The following is a 17,780-nucleotide window of genomic DNA, read 5'->3' on the forward strand; positions in this document are numbered from 1 at the left end:
TCGGTCCGTGGTCTCCCAATGTTGGGACTGGATACCACAAACTACAGGTATTGCACAGTCGAACGTGGATTGCAGTATATGTGCGATAATGCGGACATATTCGTGCAGGGGAACGTTCGCGGTACATTCGCAGAGCTCTTTGACCATTTTCTTCCATTGCAATGTAAAAAAAAAGATCATGTCTTAGAGTTTCTTCAGTGTGTAGTGCGACAGTCAAGGAGCAACGTAACATGCTGTTTGCTGGCTCAATAAGTACTTCAGGGCCTCACAACATTAGTTTTTTCAAATGAGCTTCGGTGTAGCGATGTTTGAAGAAGTTAATTTTTGATTATTTCATTTGCCACAGGAATACATACATACCATTATTGTTCACTCACTATGCGTTTCGATATCTGGCTGCTTAACAAACTATTTCTGTTATTGACTCCGTCGTAGTACCTGTCAGTTTGGGCAGTGGGTTTTTGAACAGCCTTTATAACTAAAGAAAGAAAACGGTGTGTAAAGTTTAAGTAAGATAAAAGGAACAGCACATCCATAACATTGCCCGTATTTAGCAATGTACACGAAGAACCTCGTAACTTCGATACTCCACGTATCCGACAGACAGTTCTAGGCATCGGAAAAACGATTCCGGTTCAAATGGCTCTAAGCACTATGGGACTTAACATCTGAGGTCATCAGTCCCCTAGACTTAGAATTACTTAAACTTAACTAACCTAAGGACATCACACACATCCATGCCCGAGGCAGGATTCGAACCTGCGACCGTAGCAGCAGCGCGGTTCCAGACTGAAGCGCCTAGAACCGCTCGGTCACAGGGCCGGCAACGATTCCGGAAAATAGTAGAACGCAAAAGGGCAAGTTTCTGTGTTGGTAATACTTACACTTTTTATATCTACCAACATATTGGAGCCACTGGATAGCAAGATTAGTAGAGAAACATATAGTTAAATGAGTCTTTAGTCTGCCACCGAAACTGAAAGCTCTTTTACGCTCAGTCCGAGATGATCTTGGTTGAAGAAGGTCTGATGTCTATAAGATTCCCAGTAACTGCGGGACTTCACGTATTGGACAAATTTGTCGCACTGTGGAGGGACAGATCTGTCGAACGCCGACGACACACACGTCTGGACAACAAGTGAAATCTCCAGTGGCCGAACATTGTCTCAGCACTGGACACAGTATGGAGTACAAGAACACCGAAATTCTCTCTTCGGCGTCTTCGTACTGAGTGTTATTAAAGAAGCAGTGGAAATTCGCAGCTCGACTAACCTGCTTAACAGAGACACAGGATACCAACTCAGCACGGCATGGTAAAGCCACAGCGATCACAAAGGAGAACTGTTGCTCTTAAAAGAGATGACGCTGTGGTGACGACGTACACTGATCAGCCAGAACATTATGACCACCGACCTATTATCGATATAAACCCGTCCAGGTGGCAGCAGCGTCACCTGCCGGGGAATGTCTGCTGATCAGACACAAGCACGGTGCACGTAGTATCAAAACATTGGCTCAAATGGCTCTGAGCACTATGCGACTTAACTTCTCAGGTCATCAGTCGCGCAGAACTTACAACTAATTAAACCTAACTAACCTAAGGACATCACACACATCCATGCCCGAGGCAGGACTCGAACCTGCGACCGTAGCGGTAGCCCGGTTCCAGACTGTAGCGCCTAGAACCGCTCGACCACCCCGGCCGGCACGTAGTATCAGTGAGCGTGCTATCCGTGTCTAGAATGGGGAAGGCGCGCGATCTACTTGAGTTTGACCGAGGGCAGATTCTGATGGCCCGGAGGCTCGGCACCACCAATTCGGACACTGCTCGACTTGTCGGGTGTTCGTGGAGTGCTGTAGTGAGCGTCTTCAACACGCAGCGAAATCCGTTTGAAATCACGTCCAGACGTCGTGGGGTTAGACGGCCATCCATCATCATTTCAGATGTCGGACTTCATAAGCTGGGCAGCGTGATAGATCAGGACAGGTGGCGAACTGTGGCGGAACTAGCATCAGACTTTAATGCTGGGTAGAGTTCAAGTATTTCTGAACACACAGTGCACCGAATACTCCTAACGATGGAGGTGGCGCAGTGGTTAGCACACTGGACTCGCATTCGGGAGGACGACGGTTCAATCCCGTCTCAGGCCATCCTGATTTAGGTTTTCCGTGATTCCCTAAATCGCTTCAGGCAAATGCCGGGATGGTTCCTTTGAAAGGGCACGGCCGATTTCCTTCCCCATCCTTCCCTCACCCGAGCTTGCGCTCCGTCTCTAATGACCTCGTTGTCGACGGGACGTTAAACACTAATTTCCTCCTCCTCCTCCTAACGATGGGCTTCCGCACCCGACGACCCATGCGTGTGCCAATGTTAACACCACGACATCGGAAACCACGAGTGAAATGGGCACGTGACGATAGGCACCGGATGTTGGCGCTGTGGCGAAGTATTGCCTGGTCTGATGAATCCCAACACCTACTTCATAATGCCAATGGAAGGGCGCGAATCCGTCGTCTTCCAGGAGAACAACTCCTTGACAACTGTACTGCGGAAGCGATACAATCTGACGGCGGCTCCATTATGCTCTGGGGATCATTTACGTGGGCATCTATGGGTCCAGTGGAACTCGTGCAAGGCACCCTGATGGCCAAGGAGTATAGCACACTGGTTGCAGACCACGTATACCCCTTCATGGTGATCATGTTTCTCGATGGCTGTGGCATGTGTCAACGAGATATTGGGCCATGTCACAAGGCCAGGAGTGTGACTGAGTGGTTTGAGGCACACAGTGGAGAGTTCCAATCTATGTGCTGGCCCCCAACTGACCAGATCTGAGTGCGATCGAACACATGTGATACGTGATTGAATTCCCTCCCCGGAATTTATGGGAATTAAGTAACTTATTTCTTCAGATGTTATGCCAGCCCCATCAAACGACATACCAAGGATTCATTGCCTCCATGCGACGATGCGTCGTCCCTGTTATCCGTGCCAACGGTGGACATGCCGGCTAGTAGGTAGGTGGTCATAATGTTCTGGCTCATCAGTGTAGATATTCGGTTGACAACGGCGAGGATGGACACACGCCAGAGAGGATACGGATTTCGGCAGGCGGCTCCCGACAGAGGGTACTGCGTATCTGAGCTTTTAGCGACCGAATTTGGCGCGTTCAGTCCTGAGCAGTTTCTTCTCAGACTGTCGTAAATAGGAGACTTCGGCCACAGCCTCAGTAGTGTGTTCGCCCCACCTGAGGACTTCGCTCAGACGAAATATTGTAGAAGTTTCACAAGGGCATCCGACGTCTCGCCCGAGAACCATGTTTACAACTAGCGCGTTGGGAGAGGCTCAAGCAAGACATTGAATATTTCTGCTTGGTGACAGGAAGGGCACATTCCACTGCTGAAGTCTCTTGACATCGAAAGCCATCAGCATACACACGATCAAAGTGAGTAAAGGTTAATGAAACAACCGAAACTCGAAATGACGGTGGTGAAGAAATTTTTCACCAGACTCTGTTAGGGAAATGGGTGTTTTCCAACTGTTATCTGGATGGAATCCCAATTCGGACTATTTAGCTATCTGTTTGAATCCAATAACTATTGGAACTCATTTGTGTACCTAGGGGAGGTGATGCCCTTAAGGGAACCCTGTATTTTCCCTTGGAGAAGTTGGTAGCTGGCATATTTATCACTTATCTAACATCACTAAATTCTCAATTCTCATTCTTTCCATCCGAATTCGGAATCTCTACAGTGTAAAGCTTCAGTCCCTCCTACTCTACTGTGGAAAACTATGTATTTAAACCATGTAATCTACGTTAATGCTAGATGTCATGTGTGAGAGTGCGTCACACCGCTTTGTCCCGTATGGAAAAGATCAAGTTCGCTGTCGCTACTCTGTTACGACCGCCATTGACTGATAACATGGACATGGTTCAAATGGCTCTGAGCACTATGGGGCTTAACATCTGTGGTCATCAGTCCCCTAGAACTTAGAACTACTTAAACCTAACTAACCTAAGGACATCACACACATCCATGCCGGAGGCAGGATTCGAACCTGCGACCGTAGCAGTCGCGCGGTTCCGGACTGAGCGCCTAGAACCGCTAGGCCACCGCGGCCGGCGAACTATGGGCATGTGACGGGCACGTATACAGTTGGTATATTTGTGTTGTGCTCGAAATTCCTGCCTCAGGCTGTTGTATCGGTTCCTTTCTACAGCTCGATAAACGCTGTAACAGGAAGCGACAAAGAAAAGACCGTGGACGCTATTACGGCGCTGTTCTGTATAGGTTATCCATTCTGCCGGCACAACAGCGGAAAACCGGCCTCACACCAAAAAATCGGCATGATTTCCCGAGAACAGCGTGAAAAAAAGAAGATACATAGTGACTGCTAAGGCCACTGCAGTTCCCGTCGCACTGAGTAATGTTTAGTAGAGCCACAGATAATCGTTGTTGGAAATTACTAAAAATTCTGCAATGAACAAAAAAAAACTTGTATCCTGCCCCTTCTTGTACCCCTTCACCCATTGTGGAAAAAAACGGTTCAAACGGCTCTAAGAACTATGGGACTTAACTTCTGAGGTCCTCAGTCCCATAGACTTAGAACTATTTAAACCTAACTAACCTAAGGACATTACACGCATCCATTCGCGAGGCAGGATTCGATCCTGCGACCGTAGCGGTCACGCGGTTTCAGACTGTAGCGCCTAGAACCACTCGGCCACCCATGCCGGCCCCATTGTGGAAGCCTATGGTCGTATTCTATAATTCTTATCAGCAAAACCCTGTATTTTCCCTTGGAGAAGTTGGTAGCTGGCATATTTATCACTTATCTAACATCACTAAATTCTCAATTCTCATTCCTTCCATCCGAATTCGGAATCTCTACAGTGTAAAGCTTCAGTCCCTCCTACTCTACTGTGGAAAACTATGTATTTAAACCATGTAATCTACGTTAATGCTAGATATCATGTGTGAGAGTGCGTCACACCGCTTTGTCCCGTATGGAAAAGGTCAAGTTCGCTATCGCTACTCTGTTACGACCGCCATTGACTGATAACATCCTTTTGGACAAAATAAGGTAACACAAAAGGGAACACCCGCGTTCTCTCTAACAATATTGCTGCTTTAATACCCTGTTCCACGAGAGCGATTTAAACATTTCGCTTTTTTACGGATCACGCACGTGTCAATATCGCCTGTTAATCAAGCTAATGGCTAATTTTCGCTATGCACTCAACACGCTGTGTCAAATGTACTACTGATGCAAATGTTACAGTGAACGCCACGTGCTAGTAAATGATTCGAGCGAATAATAGATAGCAAGTACGCCTCACCTATCGGACAAGCAGAACGAAAATTTACTGCAAAATACAAAGAACATACAAACAAAAGCGAAAACAATCTCCCCACATTTAGTCCGTACATCGAAAAATTGACACTTTACAGTAAACATAATGACTAATATCTGCATTCTTCATAAAAGCGAAAAAGAAGCTCTATAAATATCTTTGAGGAAATAGAAATCTACACATATTTGAAAAACTGCGTATGACATCTTAAACGAACAGAGCTCAAAAGTAAAAAATACATTGAGAACTGCGACAAAATTCTTATCGGTGACAAATATTACAGAACAGAAGACAGTCTTAAATGTTGCATACGATTTAAATCTACTGTCGTCAAGTATATAAATTTAATAACATACTATATCTCTGACACACAAATCGATAACGTAACAACCATGCACAAATAGGACAAAACAAAAGATCATCTTTGAAAAACAACATTTGAAACCTTACGACGTAAGTAAAAATATACAGTACAACCGAAAATTATACATTTTCGTGTACATAGATAGATATATGTGCTGACAATAGCTGGATTGTATGTAGGTACCGCTTGAGAATGAGCCATCGCTCAAAACCGTTAGCAGTAAATAAAATATAAAAAAGCAGCTCTGGTGGATTACTATTAGAATAGTATGCATTTCATACAACTAAAAAAGACCAATTACTTTTCTCTTTTCATTTTATGACAGACTTACTTCTAATAATTCGATTCTATATGGTGTCACGTGTTGGATAAATTGATTGAACAGGTTGTAGGGAACTACCAAACACTGATTATTACAGGAAGATGAACTATATATAAAAAAAAATGGTTCAAATGGCTCTGAGCACTATGGGACTTGACATCTGAGGTCATCAGTCCCCTAGACCTAGAACTACTTAGACCTAACTAACCTAAGGACATCACACACATCCATGCCCGAGGCAGGATTCGAACCTGCGACCCTAGCGGTCGCGCGGTTCGAGACTGAAGCGCCTAGAACCGCTCGGCCACTCCGGCCGGCTAACTATATATCCAGTATATACCAAAAGACAAATCTGAGAGACAAGGGGATGTTTAGGATTCAGGTTGGTCCTGTGGTTTGATCTCTCTAGCGTATATTTTGTAATGACTAACCAACAAAACAGTGTTTTATCGTAGTTTTTTAATTAAAACCAGTAACACAGTATTTATTCATTATTTATTGTTAATACAATTTATAGTTTAATGAAATGTGAAAAGTAAAAAAAGAGACGAATTTAATATCAGTATGGTACCCAACTCGATTCATTAACACCATTAAGGACAACAATCTTTTATATTACAAACAATAAAAGTGACATTGATGCCGGTGCAAAATTCAGTATTTCAGTTCAAAGATGTACCACGCAATAACTAGAAGCAAGCGTGTTTGTTAGGCAAATGCATGACACCAAAAGTAATGTAACAACCATCTCGTTTTACATGCATTCAATTCAGATATACTTCCCAAAACAATCTGACTTAAAATTAAAGTTCCTAATCATCTTATTGGCTAATTGGTTTGCTCTTTACTTCATACTTCTATAGTATACAATATTTTCATAACTTAGTTCTCTTCAAATATCAACTTCAGTTCTGAACGGTCCTAAAATTTCCTGCTAAAACACTTACGGGGACCGTCGCATCTTGCTATGTCGTTACAATTCAGTAAGCTATCAGTAGGATGCTATTTGTCTTATGACATCTTGTAAGCAGTACCTCCTTAACTACTGAAGGGTGGAAGCGTGGGGGAAAGCAGGTCGCCGAATTGTGTTGCACACTTTTCCTCCTTGGTTGGTCTGCAAACTGAAAAGCAGACGGCTATCGTCCACTCTTTTCACCCCACTACTTCACAAGAAGCAACTACAGTCTTTCACAAAGTTATGCCGACTCTGCAGCGTGCCATGCATCACTGGCCACACGATGTGCAAAAATGACTGAGAGTGTTTATTTTTCAGAAAGTGCGTTAACACTACATGGAATACAAATATGAGTTACTAATAATACGAATGCAGGAAATGCTGATATTACATAAATCTCTTCTCATTGTTTATGCCGGCCGTGGTGGCCGAGCGGTTCTAGACGCTACAGTCTGGAACCGTGCGGCCGCTACGGTCGCAGGTTCGAATCCTGCCTCGGGCATGGATGTGTGTAATGTCCTTAGGTTAGTTAGGTTTAAGTAGTTCTACGTTCTGTGGGACTGATGACCTCAGAAGTTGAGTCCCATGGTGCTCAGAGCCATTTGAACCATTGTTTTACACTGCTAGAGTGGAAACTAATGTTTAGTCATCGTGTACTTCCCTCACTACGACCGATGCTTGATTTTCAGTTTACAGACAGTGTAACCTCCCCAGCATTTCCTGTATAGTTCTCCTATGTGAGTAAACAAAATAACTTCACTGAGCTTGTGTTTATTTAGCGGTGCTATTTTCAGTTTATTTACAATTATTAAGTGTGCTTTTATTTACATATGGCTTATTTAGACAACCCAGATTAAAGCCTTAAGGCTCTCTTACATCTGACCAGCAGCAACATATACAAAAGATGTTACAGAACCTCCCAATAGTAATAATCTATCTGAAATAGTTTCTTATAAACAATGGCTGAGAAGAGTTTAATTTGTAATTATTCCAGTTTTTGCAACTACCCGAACCTTTCCCCCTATTCAGCCTCTTTCGGTCTTGACTGGGCTAATAGGGTGCGGGCACTGCCGGGCTCCCCCCAGCTCGCTCGCAGGTGGGCACAGCCAGTACAGACGACTCTCCACGCAGTCCTATTTACGCATCCTGCTCATGCGACAACCACATGGACGTGCTCTTTCAAGGTGGTGACTAATAATTTGTCCAGTGTCCATTTGTACCTTTGGCCACACAGTGCACAATGGCTTGCGGAATACGGACGTAGCTAGACTGTTCCAGTAAGAAAGCGCAGTTCAAACACCCAGCTATTTTCGTTCTCATCGACAGACAACGCTTGATATTGCTCAGTTGTCATCTCGAGACATTGTTGGCAGTGATAATCGCCAAAACGTGTTATAAATAATAGGAAACTGTTCAGAGACAGTTCAGTTATTGCGTAAAATTTACGACTGACGCATAATACCCATTAATCAACCAGTACGTTATTAGTTGAATCGTTTGAGGAAAGTGGTTCATCTGCTGGTGTTAAGACACCAAAGCGACGTCTTACGGGATGGTGAGCTGAAAATATTGTCACAGCGAACCAGAAGGTAGTACACAGATCCGGGGTGTTGATTCACCGTCGACCACAAGGTCTGAAAATTTAAAGTAGCACCATGTACCGTTAAAAGGTTCATCTGAAGTAGCAACTGCTGACAACCGACCATCTGCGAAGGCACAAATTCGCCGATTGCGTGTTGGATATCTAAGGTTCAGATGGTTCAGATGGTTTTGAGCCCTATGGGACTTAATATCTGTGGTCATCAGTCCCCTAGAACTTAGAACTACTTAAACCTAACTAACCTAAGGACATCACACACATCCATGCCCGAGGCAGGATTCGAACCTGCGACCGTAGTAGACGCGCTGTTCCGGACTGAGCGCCTAGAACCGCGAGACCACCGCGGCCGGCCGGATATCTAAGGCGTCGGTCTCGTAAACTGATATCCGGCCAGGTGAGCGGTGTGCTGGCAACATGCCCCTCCATATCCACATCCAGTGACGCCTGTGGGCGACACGGTGGTCGGTCGGTTCCGTTGGCCTATTCGGGCGGATGGCAAACAAAACGAGAACAATTCTACATCCACTTCTACATAAATACTCCACAAGCCACAGTAAAGTCAGTGACGGTGGTACATAGTACCAGTAGTATCTGTTTTATTTCCTATTCCATTCCCTAATAGAGCGACGGGTAAATGATCTCTTCACTGTCTGTATGCTTCTTTAGGCGTCCAGATCTCTCCTATCTTGTTCTCATGATCCCTATGTGAGAGATACGTTGCTATCATCGCAATGATCACACATTCATTTTCGAATACAAGTTCTCTAAATTAATCGAACAGGGTTTTACGAGAACTAAGTCACCTTTCTTCCAAGGGGTCCCACTCAAGTTCATGCCAATCTAATACGATCTTTGAATTCTTTTGACGTCTGTTCTCATGCATACATGATGTTGACTTCCAACACTGGAACAGTATTCTAGAAATGGTCGCACTTACGTCTTCTATGCAATTGCCTTTACGGATTGAAAATTACCAGCTCATTATAATAAATAGCACGTATAATTAGCATATTTAGTGCTTGCAAAATTAGATGCAAAGTATGCCAAATTCCTATATTGGATGCAAAACGCAATTAACACTATCAGCGAAGCAGTTAACAGACCTGGAAGAGGTCCAAATAAAGCTCAATAGCACCTGTGAGAGTTTAACACTTGTTATTCTCTCTGTATTCGTTATATCTTTTTTTTTAAAAAAGTGTTTGGCCACTGCACGCAACGGATACTCGTCGCAATGAGCAAACATCCAAGAAATGCTGCTGGTTATATATATTATTTACCGGTCACCTGACCTTAGGGAAGTTATAGGATCTATGGGATCTCAAAGTTTAAGTTGAATGGAAAATATAAAACGTCTTTTGAATCTAAAAAAGGAAAGAACTGATAACGAATATACAGAGCAGTTTGCTGAAAACTGTAGCAAAATAAAATTACTCTAATCCGAGAACTTCGTTCTTGGTCTTCCACTCTTATTGGTCCCTCTTGGCTCTTGTACAATTTACACACGTATAAATCAGCGTTCAAGCAAGGCAGAGCTACCGTTATGGCGTTTCTGAATAGCAAACAGCTGACGCATGCGCAGTACGGCGACTGCAAATTTAAAACGGCCGCATTTTGAAACGGTATTCTCTTCGAAAACGACACTCGGAAAAATATTTCAATTTTTCATGTGAGTAACGTGTTTTACTTGACAATTAAAGTGGTGCACTCCTATTAGGACATCGTTTGGATGTGGGTTACAGTGATATTACTTGACGTTTCTCTAGAAGTTACCACAGTCATACTCGAGGGCTAGATGTCGGTTCGCTCACCGAATTCCTTAGACGCGCCTCGTATTACCGCGTATATCTCTCGAATACACAGTAGGAACTAGAATTGTTAGGGCTCTAACTCCGTAATTACGTAAGGGAGTGGAGAGCGTTGTGGAAATGGAGTGCGAGATGTGCACGTACAGCACCTCATCTCATCACAATACTTAATTAGCGCCAGCGAGAGAGTGGAATACGATATCGACCGCGGCCCACAGAAAGGCTGAAAGCGCCCTCGCCGCGGCCGCCGGCCCCGGCCGTCCAATCACGGCCTTCCTGAAAGACACGCACATTCCTTTCCGCCGCCGCCTTCTGATGTTCAAAACCCGCCGCCTCTTACGGGGCGCTGCCGCACAGCCGAATCAGCTGCCGCAGCACACCCCCACACGATCACGTTTTTTCCTCTATTGTTGTTTCCTCTCCCACTTCCCACACACCTTCCTTCAGCCAGATCGATTTAAAGTAGTAGTAGATTTTCTTTGTCCGTGGGTCACGTTTACAATGATCTATATCTAAAACTACAGGGTATTTCACAACTCATGTTACACCCTTCTAGAAGTAGTAGAGGGGACTTAGTACATCACGTTTTGCATAGGAAACCATGTCCGGAAATGTTATCAGACGAGGTTACACAGTGTCAAAGTTCTAGGCGCCGGAGCCTGTTAATGTACGAGGTCTATTCGAAAAGTAAGGTGCGATCGGTCGCAAAATGGAAACCACTGTGAAAATAAAAAAATATTTTATTTTCACTAGTTAGCTACATCCTCCAGCTACTTTCTACATAGTCGCCCCTCCGATGTAGACATCTGTCGTAGCGTTGTACCAACTTTCCATTACCAACGTCATAGAAGCAAGCCGCCTGCGCCTCTACCAATTCTCTATGCTGGTCTACAGCTCATTGTCTGTGCCAGAACGTTGTTTTCATAGGTAGCGGTTCATGTGAGCAGAGATGAAACCCAGGGAGTGTCAATTACTGGTTCTATTGTGGGTGATCAAATGCTTCCCATCGAAAACGCTGCAGGAGCATCTTCATTGCCCCTTCAGAGTGCGGCCGAGAATTGTCATACAGAAGCAAACGTATGACAGTTATATAATGTGGGCTGCATGACAGCAGGCGAAATGTCTCATCAGGCCCTCGCACCTGGCGGGAGACACTATAGTTCTAAGCATCTTTACGTGCTCACTGTGCGCTCAGAACTGAAAATAGCGACGAGACGCGATTGACGGGCATACTAGAGACACTGCACAACACATCTGTGAAAAGATTGATCGGACTATCACTGTGGTTTCCATTTCGCACCCCATCGGACCTCAAAACTGGTTCAAATGGCTCTGAGCACTATAGGACTTAACATCTGAAGTCATCAGTCCCCTTTAACTTATAACTACTTGAACCTAACTAACCTAAGGACATCACACACATCCATGGCTGAGGCAGGATTCGAACCTGCAACCGTAGTAGTCGCGCGGTTCCGGACTGAAGCGCCCAGAACGGCTCGGCCACCGCGGCCGACTTTCCGAATAGCCCTCGTGCGTATATACAGGATGATTCCGGGATGATGTTACAGGCTGTCTAGGATGATGGAAAAGGAAAAATGAGCCAATTTGAGGCTAGGGTCCCGGTACAGGAAAAGAACGAATCGGAAGTTATCAGTGGAAACCGTTCTGATAGCTCTCACAGAGGAATACGTGTAGCCTACTGGTACTGTACTTTCTAAGACTGCTCGGCAGGCAACTTTCAGAGATGGTAGTATGTCAAGAAAAAATTTCCCCTAAATATGGGTTCTAAAATGCAAACCTTAAGAACCATGAGTACTTGTTCAATAGAGGAGATGTGTTTCACAGTAGCGAAGATGAACAAATCCTCATAGCTCCTCAGGTATGCATTTTAGAGCCTATGTTTACTGGGCATTTTTTCCTTGCTTTGGTCCATACTACCACCTCTGCAAGTTGCCTACTCTGCAGTCTTAGCAACAACAGTACCAGTAAATGTATTCTATTGTGAGATGTATCAGAACGGTTTTCGCTAATACCTTCCGACTCGTTGGTTTCTGCTACAGGGACCCTACCTCAAATTGATACATTTATCGCCCGCATCTCGTGGTCGTGCGGTAGCGTTCTCGCTTCCCACGCACGGGTTCCCGGGTTCGATTCCCGGCGGGGTCAGGGATTTTCTCTGCCTCGTGATAGCTGGGTGTTGTGTGCTGTCCTTAGGTTAGTTAGGTTTAAGTAGTTCTAAGTTCTAGGGGACTTATGACCACAGCAGTTGAGTCCCATAGTGCTCAGAGCCATTTGAACCATTTTTGATACATTTATCCTTCCCCATATTCTTAGAAAGTTTGTAACATTACCGCACAATCACCCTGTATATACATACATCTACAGACGTCAGCACCTTTAACTTTGACGCTCTGTAGAGCCGTTGCATGACGATTCCGGACATGGTTTCCTATGTAAAACTTGATCCACTAAAACCCCTCCACAACCCCTGCAAGTGTGTAAATGAGTTGCGAAACACCCTGTACATACCCCGCAAGCCAAAATACGGTATATAGCGGTTGGTACACTGTGTCACTACTGGTCGTTTCCTCTCCCATTCCAATAACAAATGGAGCGATATAAAAACGACTATCTATACAGAATGTAACAAATAGGTCTTGACGTACATGTGATACACGTAGAAAGAGAAGGTACCAGCATTACACGAAACATGTTCTTACACGAAATACACTACTAGCCATTAAAATTGCTACACCAAGAAGAAATGCACATGATAAACGGGTATTTATTGGACAAATATATTATACTAGAACTGACATGTGATTACATTTTCACGCAATTTGGGTGCATAAATCCTGAGAAATCAGTACCCAGAACAACCACCTCTGGCCGTAATAACGGCCTTGATACGCCAGGGCATTCAGTCAAACAGAGCTTGGATGGCATGTACAGGTACAGCTGCCCATGCAGCTTCAACACGATACCGCAATTCATCAAGAGACCAGACGTTTTCAGTTGGTGAGAGATCTGGAGAATGTGATGGCCAGGGCAGCAGTCGAACATTTTCTGTAGCCAGAAAGGCCCGTACAGGACCTGCAACATGCGGTCGTGCATTATCCTGCTGAAATGTAGGGTTTCGCAGGGACAGAATGAAGGGTAGAGCTACGGGTCGTAACACATCCGAAATGTAACGTCCATTGTTCAAAGTGCCGTCAATGCGAACAAGAGGTGACCGAGAAGTGTAACCAATGGCGCCCCATACCATCACGCCGGGTGATACGCCACAATGGCGATGACGAATACGTGCTTCCAATGTGCGTTCACCGCGATGTCGCCAAACACGGATGCGACGATCATGATGCTGTAAACAGAACCTGGATTCATCCGAAAAAATTACTTTTTGCCATTCGTGCACTCAGGTTGGTCGTTGAGTACACCATCGCAGGCGCTCCTGTCTGTGATGCAGCGTGAAGGGTAACCGCAGTCACAGTCTCCGAGCTGACAGTCCATGCTGCTGGAAACGTCGTCGAACTGTTCGTGCAGATGATTGTTGTCTTGCAAACGTTCCCATCTGTTGACTCAGGGATCGAGACGTGGCTGCACGATCCGTTACAGCCATGCGGATAAGATGCCTGTCATCTCGACTGCTAGTGATACGACGCCTTTGGGATCCAGCACTGCGTTCCGTATTACCCTCCTGAACCCACCGATTCCATATTCTGGCCGGCCGTGGTGGCCGTGCGGTTCTAGGCGCTGCAGTCCGGAACCGCGGGGCTGCTACGGTCGCAGGCTCGAATCCTGCCTCTGGCATGGATGTGTGTGATGTCCTTAGTTTAGTTAGGTTTAAGTAGTTCTAAGTTCTAGGGGACTGATGACCTAAGATGTTAAGTCCCATAGTGCTCAGAGCCATTTGAACCATTTTTACATATTCTGCTAACAGTCATTGGATTTCGACCAGCGCGAGCAGCAATGGCGCGATACGATAAACCGCAATCGCGATAGGCTACAGTCCGACCTTTACCAAAGTCGGAAACGTGATGGTACGCATTTCTCCTCCTTACACGAGGCATCACAACAACGTTTCACCAAGCAACGTCGGTCAACTGCTGTTTGTGTATGAGAAATCGTATAGGAACTTTCTTCATGTCAGCACGTTGTAGGTGTCGCCACCCGCGCCAACCTAGTGTGAATGCACTGAAAAGCTTATCATTTGCATATCACAGCATCTTCTGCCTGTCCGTTAAATTTCGCGTCTGTAGCACGTCATCTTCAAAAAATGGTTCAAATGGCTCTGAGCACTATGGGACTCAACTGCTGAGGTTATTAGTCCCCTAGAACTTAGAACTAGTTAAACCTAACTAACCTAAGGACATCACAAACATCCATGCCCGAGGCAGGATTCGAACCTGCGACCGTAGCGGTCTTGCGGTTCCAGACTGCAGCGCCTTTAACCGCACGTCATCTTCGTGGTGTAGCAATTTTAATGGCCAGTAGTGTATGGAGGGATGCAGGTGGTTCGTAGTTGTCAGCATGTCTTCAATTACTACCACAAATCCCATGCAAGGGCAGGATAATGTCTCCCATAGCATAACACTGCTCCCACCAGCATGCGTCGTTGGCGCGCTGCACGATGCGAGCTGCCGTTCAAGGCGATGACGGCGTTTGTGGAGACGACCATGGACCTAGTGTAGGAAAAATGTGACTACCCGGAGACCCGCCACGTTTCCATTGATCGACGGTCGAATCTTGATGGTCCTGTGACCACTACAGTCGTTACTGACTCGGTCGTTTGGTCAACATGTGAACACTTAGAGGTGGTCTGCTGCGGAGCTTCATGGTCAACAATTTAAGATGAACGGTGTGCTCTAAAAGACTTATGCGTGCACCAGAATTGTGCTGTTTCGGCAGGGATGCCACAGATCACCATCTGTCCTACTTTAAAGAGCAGACAAGCTTCGCCAACCTTTGTGTACGAGCGGTTCTAGGCGCTTCAGTCCCGAACCGGTCGCAGGTTCGAATCCTGCCTCGGGCATGGACGTGTGTGATGTTCTTAGGTTAGTTATGTTTAAGTAGTTCTAAGTTCTAGGCGGCTGATGACCTCAGATGTTAAGTTCCATAGTGCTAGAGCCATTTTAACCAGACAAGCTTCCAAATCCAACGTTCTCTGAAGAATCGTGGACTTCCAACCATTTAGCAACTAGTGTTAGTTTCACTGTCCTTGTACCTCTTTCCCTAGATGCTCACGACAGTAGCACGAGAACATTCGACAAGCTCCGGTGTTTTCGAGGTACTGGCTCACAGGCTCTGCGTAATAATAACCTGCCCTTTGTCAGAGTCGCTTATCTCAATGAATTTCTCCATTTGCAGCCCATAAGTTCGCTAGGATCTCCTGTCCGTGTCTGCTCCGCTGCCTTTGTTACGGCGTTACGTGCTCGGAACGGCAACAGGCGGTACCCAACATCGCAGTGGGCAGTGTCTAACAATACCACCACTTGCATAATTGGTTAGAAATCAGAATAATAATGTTTTGGCACTTATCTTGAATGGATTCCCAAGTAGATTTCGTCGAAGTTGTTATGGCTCATCTTGTTGATTCTAGGGTGATTCCACTTTGACTGCTAGAAGGTCCAGATCTGTATTTTAGCAATATTTGAAGACCTAACAAATGCGTTTTTCAGGAAATTTTTAATGATCAAACAATCCCAGATCAGAACAATGGTATAGTAGAAATAATTTTTGACTTGGTGTTCACGATCCACATTTTTATTAAACTTCTTGTTAATTCACATATACTTCTTCTTAATTGTCACATCATCAAGAAAACAGTTTTTTATCAATCTTCATATATTTAATTTCCACTTTAACCAAACACAAGACTTGACTGTTCTTTTACAAAGCGAAATAAAAACTTAACTTCTGCAAAGTGAAACAAAGACTGCTCTGTGCGCATTCGCGCCAAAACGGTTACAAGTAAGTCAAAGATTATGACAGTCTCACAGAAATGAATACACACAAGAACCATATCACTGTAATATATCGATACATCGGAGTACCTATACATTAATAAAACCAAATGTGAATATTGTCACAAAAATATGTCTATTACTTCGCAGAAAAGTATTACGATATTACTGGTATCGAGAACTGGAGTTGGAGTGCCGTAATGGTCACGTAAATAAAGAACCATTACAAGTGGCCATAATGTTTCGGCTCATCAGTGTATGTGCATCAGGCAACGGCCTTTCCGCAGTGGATACACCGGTTCCCGTGAGATCACCGAAGTTAAGCGCTGTCGGGCGTGTCCGGCACTTGGATGGGTGACCATCCAGCCGCCATGCGCTGTTGCCATTTTTCGGGGTGCACTCAGCCTCGTGATGCCAATTGAGGAGCTACTCGACCAAATAGTAGCGTCTCCGGTCAAAGAAAACCATCATAACGACCGGGAGATCGGTGTGCTGACCACACGCCCCTCCTATCCGCATCCACAACTGAGAATGACACGGCGGTCGGATGGTCCCGATGGGCGACTTGTGGCCTGAAGACGGAGTGCTAGTGTATGTGAATCTACTGTATGGCTCATCTTGAAACGCAAATGACCTGTGCTCTTCTCCAGTCGCTAAGTACCTTCCGTTCCTCCAGCTACGTTTTAACAAGTATCTCAACTGACCCAGGTGCCTTTCTACGGCTGAGCTACTTCAGATTCCGGACAGCCACGGATAATAGAAGTCAGAACGGCGTGATCGGGATTTTGACGGTGAAGCAGTGGAGGTTAACGTTAATGGAGGCGGACTACCTGCGCCGTGGCTGTCAATGGGAAGTGAAACACGAAACGGGCGCAACCGGATGCGTTGTTTCGCGGCGTGAGGCCCTGGCAGCTCGCCAGCCGCAGCCGGCAGCCGGGGAACGGCGGACGGCTTGTTGACTTCTCTGCTAAGGCGCCGCAAACAGAAACACTCCCTCCCCACAGTCCGCCGCATCCACAACTATTCCCGGACTCCGCAATATAGCCCGTTTGTGACTACTGCATTTTAATGTCAGAGCCGTACGCGGCATTTTCGATGGCTGGAACTGGGAAAAGCTCTTGCATCGTTTTTACCGAGTGTGCCAGAAATACCAGAAAGACGATGTGCTTGTTGGAAATTAGGTAACTGTTTCATACTCCCCGCATTTCATTACCTACTTCCTCCCCTCTGTCCATTCCCATTTTTCTTGTTCATAAGATTCACCAGCTATTGCATTTTTGTCCGTATACCGTAGCAGTCTGCGCCTATACTCACAAGGGAACCTCCCCATCGCACCCCCCTCAGATTTAGTTATAAGTTGGCACAGTGGATAGGCCTTGAAAAACTGAACAGAGATCAATCGAGAAAACAGGAA

The 17,780-nt window shown here is 45.4% G+C and overlaps 1 protein-coding gene and 1 pseudogene across 1 annotated transcript in view; both read left to right on the plus strand.

Moving 5' to 3' along the window:
- Positions 1 to 17,780, plus strand: part of LOC126249182 (diacylglycerol kinase 1) — a 747,622-nt gene that overhangs the window by 18,878 nt on the left and 710,964 nt on the right. The window lies entirely within an intron of this gene.
- On the plus strand, positions 16,635 to 16,751 carry LOC126250006 (5S ribosomal RNA; annotated as a pseudogene).

Source organism: Schistocerca nitens, chromosome 3 (assembly GCF_023898315.1).
Source record: "Schistocerca nitens isolate TAMUIC-IGC-003100 chromosome 3, iqSchNite1.1, whole genome shotgun sequence".
Taxonomy (NCBI): Eukaryota; Metazoa; Arthropoda; class Insecta; order Orthoptera; family Acrididae; genus Schistocerca; species Schistocerca nitens.